The sequence below is a fragment of the Tachyglossus aculeatus genome, chromosome 10 (genome assembly GCF_015852505.1).
Source record: "Tachyglossus aculeatus isolate mTacAcu1 chromosome 10, mTacAcu1.pri, whole genome shotgun sequence".
Lineage (NCBI taxonomy): Eukaryota > Metazoa > Chordata > Mammalia > Monotremata > Tachyglossidae > Tachyglossus > Tachyglossus aculeatus.
The window spans coordinates 52,662,176-52,668,325 of record NC_052075.1 but is presented as its reverse complement, the minus strand read 5'-3'; positions in this window follow the sequence as shown (position 1 = coordinate 52,668,325).

The following is a 6,150-nucleotide window of genomic DNA, read 5'->3' as shown; positions in this document are numbered from 1 at the left end:
AAGTCAAGTGACTTGCCCAAAGTCACCCAGCTGACAATGGGCAGAGCCGGGATTCGAACCCATGACCTCTGACTCCAAAGCCCGGGCTCTTTCCACTGAGCCACGCTGCTTCTCTAATAATGATGATATTTGTTAAGCGCTGACAATGGGCAGAGCTGGGATTCGAACCCATGACCTCTGACTCCAAAGCCCGGGCTCTTTCCACTGAGCCACGCTGCTTCTCTAATAATGATGATATTTGTTAAGCGCTGACAATTGGCAGAGCCGGGATTCGAACCCATGACCTCTGACTCCAAAGCGCGGGCTCTTTCCACTGAGCCACACTGCTTCTCTAATAATGATGATATTTGTTAAGCGCTGACAATTGGCAGAGCCGGGATTCGAACCCATGACCTCTGACTCCAAAGCACGGGCTCTTTCCACTGAGCCACGCTGCTTCTCTAATAATGATGATATTTATTAAGCGCTGACAATGGGCAGAGCCGGGATTCGAACCCATAACCTCTGACTCCAAAGCCCGGGCTCTTTCCACTGAGCCACGCCGCTTCTCTAATAATGATGATATTTGTTAAGCGCTGACAATTGGCCGAGCCGGAATTTGAACCCATGACCTCTGACTCCAAAGCCCGGGCTCTTTCCACTGAGCCACGCTACTTCTCTAATAATGATGATATTTGTTAAGCGCTTACTATGTGCTAAGCACTGTTCTAAAGCACTGGGGGGAGACAAGGTGATCAGGTTGTCCCACCTGGGGCTCACAGCGTGGCTCAGTGGAAAGTGCACCGGCTTTGGAGTCGAGGTCATGGGTTCAAATCCCGGCTCCGCCACTTGTCAGCTGGGTGACTTCAGGCAAGTCACTTCACTTCTCTGGGCCTCAGTTCCCTCATCTGGAAAATGGGGATGAAGACTGTGAGCCCCACGTGGGACAACCTCATCACCTTGGAACCTCCCCAGTGCTTAGAACAGTGCTTTGCTCATAGTAAGCGCTTACTAAATCAATCAATCGTATTTATTGAGCGCTTACTGTGTGCAGAGCACTGTACTAAGCACTTGGGAAGTACAAGTTGGCAACATATAGAGACAGTCCCTACCCAACAGGGCCATCATCATTATTATTATTATCCCCATTTGACAGAGGGGATCACTGAGGCTTCTAGACTGTGAGCCCACTGTTGTGTAGGGACTGTCTCTACATGTTGCCAACTTGTACTTCCCAAGCACTTAGTACAGTGCTCTGCACACAGTAAGCGCTCAATAAATACAATTGATTGATTGAGGCCCAGAAAAATTAAGTGACTTGCCCAAAGTCACACAGCTGACAAGTGGCGGAGCCGGGATTGGAACCCATGACCTCTGACTCCCAAGCCCTTGCTCTTTCCACTGAGCCATGATGGTATTTGTTAAGCGCTTACTACTAATAATAATAATGATGGCATTTGTTAAGCGCTTACTATGTGCAAAGCACTGTACTAAGCGCTGGGGAGGATACAAGGTGATCAGGTTGTCCCACATGGGGCTCACAATCTTAATCCCCATTTTACAGATGAGGGAACTGAGGCCCAGAGAAGTGAAGTGACTTGCCCAAGGACACACAGCTAACAAGTGGCGGAGCTGGGATTAGAACCCATGACCTCTGACTCCCAAGCCCGGGATCTTTCCACTGAGACACTCCACGGATTACCCGCTGCGCCTCTCTCTGTCTGGAGGGTTGGCAGTGGGGGAGTTGGGGGTTGGGGGTGTCTGTTACACCACCCCGCTCCCACGCCAGTTCTGCAGGGAAATCATCAATCGCTGATGTTTATTGAGCATCTACTGTGTGCACCTATCTATTCTATTTATTTACATATCAATCAATCAATCAATCGTATTTATTGAGCGCTTACTATGTGCAGAGCACTGTACTAAGCGCTTGGGAAGAACAAATTGGCAACACATAGAGACAGTCCCTACCCAACAGTGGGCTCACAGTCTAAAAGGGGGAGACAGAGAACAGAACCAAACATACCAACAAAATAAAATAGATAGGATAGAAATGTACAAGTAAAATAAATAAATAAATAAATAAATAGAGTAATAAATATGTACAACCATATATACATATATACAGGTGCTGTGGGGAAGGGAAGGAGGTAAGATGGGGGGATGGAGAGGGGGACGAGGGGGAGAGGAAGGAAGGGGCTCAGTCTGGGAAGGCCTCCTGGAGGAGGTGAGCTCTCAGCAGGGCCTTGAAGGGAGGAAGAGAGCTAGCTTCCATTCTATTTATTTACATATCTATTCTATTTATTACATATCTATTCTACTTATTTACATATCTATTCTATTTATTTTCTTTTGTTAGTATGTTTGGTTTTGTTCTCTGTCTCCCCCTTTTAGACTGTGAGCCCACCGTTGGGTAGGGACTGTCTCTAGATGTTGCCAACTTGGACTTCCCAAACACTTAGTACAGTGTGGGAGGTTGGGGGTGTCTGTTACACCACCCCGCTCCCACGCCAGTTCTGCAGGGAAATCATCAATCGCTGATGTTTATTGAGCATCTACTGTGTGCACCTATCTATTCTATTTATTTACATATTTATTCTATTTTGTTTACATATCAATTCTATTTATTACATATCTATTCTATTTATTTACATATCTATTCTATTTATTTTCTTTTGTTAGTATGTTTGGTTTTGTTCTCTGTCTCCCCTTTTTAGACTGTGAGCCCACTGTTGGGTAGGGACTGTCTCTAGATGTTGCCAACTTGGACTTCCCAAGCACTTAGTACAGTGCGGGAGGTTGGGGGTGTCTGTTACACCACCCCGCTCCCACGCCAGTTCTGCAGGGAAATCATCAATCGCTGATGTTTATTGAGCATCTACTGTGTGCACCTATCTATTCTATTTATTTACATATTTATTCTATTTATTTACATATCTATTCTATTTATTACATATCTATTCTATTTATTTACATATCTATTCTATTTATTTTCTTTTGTTAGTATGTTTGGTTTTGTTCTCTGTCTCCCCCTTTTAGACTGTGAGCCCACTGTTGGGTAGGGACTGTCTCTAGATGTTGCCAACTTGGACTTCCCAAGCGCTTAGTACAGTGCTCTGCACACAGTAAGCGCTCAATAAATACGATTGATGATGATGATGATAATAATAATAATAATAACAGTATTCGTTAAGCACTTAGTATGTGCCGGGCATTGTATGTGCCGGCATCTTTTAGACTGTGAGCCCACTGTTGGGTAGGGACTGTCTCTATATGTTGCCAATTTGTACTTCCCAAGCGCTTAGTACAGTGCTCTGCACATAGTAAGCGCTCAATAAATATGATTGATGATGCTGTTGCTGAAATGGATACAAGCAATTCGGGCTGGACACAGTCCCTGTCCCCAAATGAGGCTCACAGTCTTAATCTCCATTTTATGGATGAGGTAACTGAGGCTCAGGGGAGTGAATTGACCAAGGTCACACATTGGAGAAGTAGCAGAGCCACGATTAGAACCCAGGTCCGTCTGACTCCCAAGCCCGGGCTCTATCCACTGGGCTATGCTGCTTCTAGAAGGTAGACATGATCCCTGCCATCAGGGAGTTTACAGTTCAATGGGAAAGGTCCAGGAGCCTGGAATTTTCTCCCTCCCACCCCTGGCTCTCTCACCGGGGCCCGGCGGGACTGTCAGTGGTAAAGTTGGGGTCCCGGGCACCGGAGGAGACCCTTTCCCACCCACCCCCAGGACTCAGCCAGCCTAATAATAACAATAATAACAATAATAGTGGTATTTGTTAAGCGCTTACTATATGCAAGCACCGTTCTAAGCACTGGGGTAGATAGAAGGTAATCAAGCGGAACACAGTCCCTGTCCCATATGGGGCTCACAGTCTTAATCCCCAAATTACAGGTACAGAGAAGCAAAGCGACTTGTCCAAGTTCACACAGCAGGCTGAGGAATTAGAACTCATGATCTTCTGAATCCCAGGCCCGCGCTCTTTCCACTAGGCCATGCCGCTTCTCTCGACTTTCCAGAGTTGAGGAGTCAATCAATCCTGCAAGCCCTCAAACCTCCCATCCAGGGAAAATCTTTCCGGCCTCCAACTACACGCCGCCGCTGCCGAGCCCAGCGGATGGGGGTTCCGATTGTCGGGCAGGCCTTTTCCAGCCCCCAATTTTTATCAAGTCTACCTCCCAAATGGCTCCAACCAACCAGCCTCGGAGGAGAATGGAGCTCCAGCCGGGGCTGGGCTCGAAATGGGTGCCAGGATGATGATCTAGGACTTTGAGGGAATGGACATGGGAGCGGGGCATGTAGGATGTTGTCATCTTTCACCCCAATCTGTCCCCAGTGACGGCTCCAGGGTGGATACTGGACTCAAGAAGGAGGTGGGCTCAAAGGAGGGAAGGAGGAGGAGTTAGAAGTCCAGGCAGGGAGGGCTGGGCAAGGGATCAGATCCATGAGGAGAGGAGAAAGGAATTAGAGTAATTCAGTCTGGAGTGGAGAAAAATTCAGAATAATTATTCCTCAGGGGAGCGGAGCAGCTGTTCTATCTCCGTCGAAGACAGGACGAGAGGAAATGGATTGCAGCTGCAGAGATTTAGATTAGATTTGAGGAAGAACTTCCTGACCTGGTGTGGGGAAGGGGGAATCGAAGGGGCCACGGTTTCTCCTTCTTTTTCAAAAAGGGAGGAATGGAGGAGGTGGGTGTCTGTAGGAGCAGGGGGATGGACTCATTGACTCTGTGAGCCCACTGTTGGGTAGGGACTGTCTCTATATGTTGCCAACTTGTACTTCCCAAGCGCTTAGTACAGTGCTCTGCACACAGTAAGCGCTCAATAAATACGATTGATGATGATGATGCCCGGGTCCAGGGCGGGATATGGGCAGTGAAGGTGGATGCGAACAGAGTCCCGGCCAGGCCCCCGGAGGGGACACTAGCCTGGGAAATCTCCCACTGGGCGCAGGACGGAGAGTTTCTTGTGGAAAAGCACCTCATCGACCAACTCTGTTGTATTGTACTCACCCAAGGGCTTAACACAGTGCTTTGCACACAGTTAGCGCTAGGAAATACCACTGATTGAATGATTAACTGAGGGGAAGAGAAAACAAGGTAGGGGGAGAAGGGAGAGGAGGGGAAGAACAGAGGTTGTACAAATTCATTTTGTTTTTATTTTAGACTGATGGAATTGGGGTTGAGAGGATGTAACCCTGCTGGAAAAAATATGCATACAAGGGCCAAGTTGTTGCGGAATCGTCACATGTGACAGACCTAGACACCCACATGCAGGCAGAGCCAGACATGTGCACACACGCGCACAGACACACACTCACACACTCCTCCCCTCCCTGTGAAAGGTTTTTTTTTTTAATGGCATTTGTTAAGTGCTCACTGTATGCCAGGCACTGTACTAAGGTCTATGTAGCTCTAAGGTAATCAGGTTCGATACAGTCCCTGCCCTACATGGGGCTCACAGTCTTAATCCCCATTTGAGAGACAGGGTAACTGAGGCCCAGAGAAGTCAAGGGACTTGCCCAAAGTCACACAGCAGACAAGTGGAGGAGCTGGGATTAGAACCCAGGCCCATGCTTTATCCACTAGATCACGCTGCTTTTGCAGGAGTACTTTTACTACTACTACTACCACTTAGCTGTGTGACTTTGGGCAAGTCATTTCACTTCTCTGTGCCTCAGTTACCTCATCTGTAAAATGGGGATAAAGACTGTGAGATCCCGTGGGACAACCTGATCACTTTGTAACCACCCCAGCGCTTAGAACAGTGCTTTGCACATAGTAAGCGCTTAATAAATGTCATTATTATTATTAATTCTACTAGAGAAGCAGCGTGGCTCACTGGAAAGAACCCGGGCTTTGGAGTCAGAGGTCATGGGTTCAAATCCTGACTCTGCCAATTGTCAGCTGTGTGACTTTGGGCAAGTCACAACTTCTCTGTGCCTCAGTTACCTCATCTGTAAAATGGGGGTTAAGACCGTGAGCCCCACATGGGACAACCTGATCACCTTGTAACCTCTCCAGCACTTAGAATAGTGCTTTGCACATAGTAAGTGCTTAATAAATGCCATTATTATTATTATTACTACTACTACAACTACTATCAATCAATCAATGGTATTTATAAGCACTTACTGTGTGCAGGGTACTGTACCAA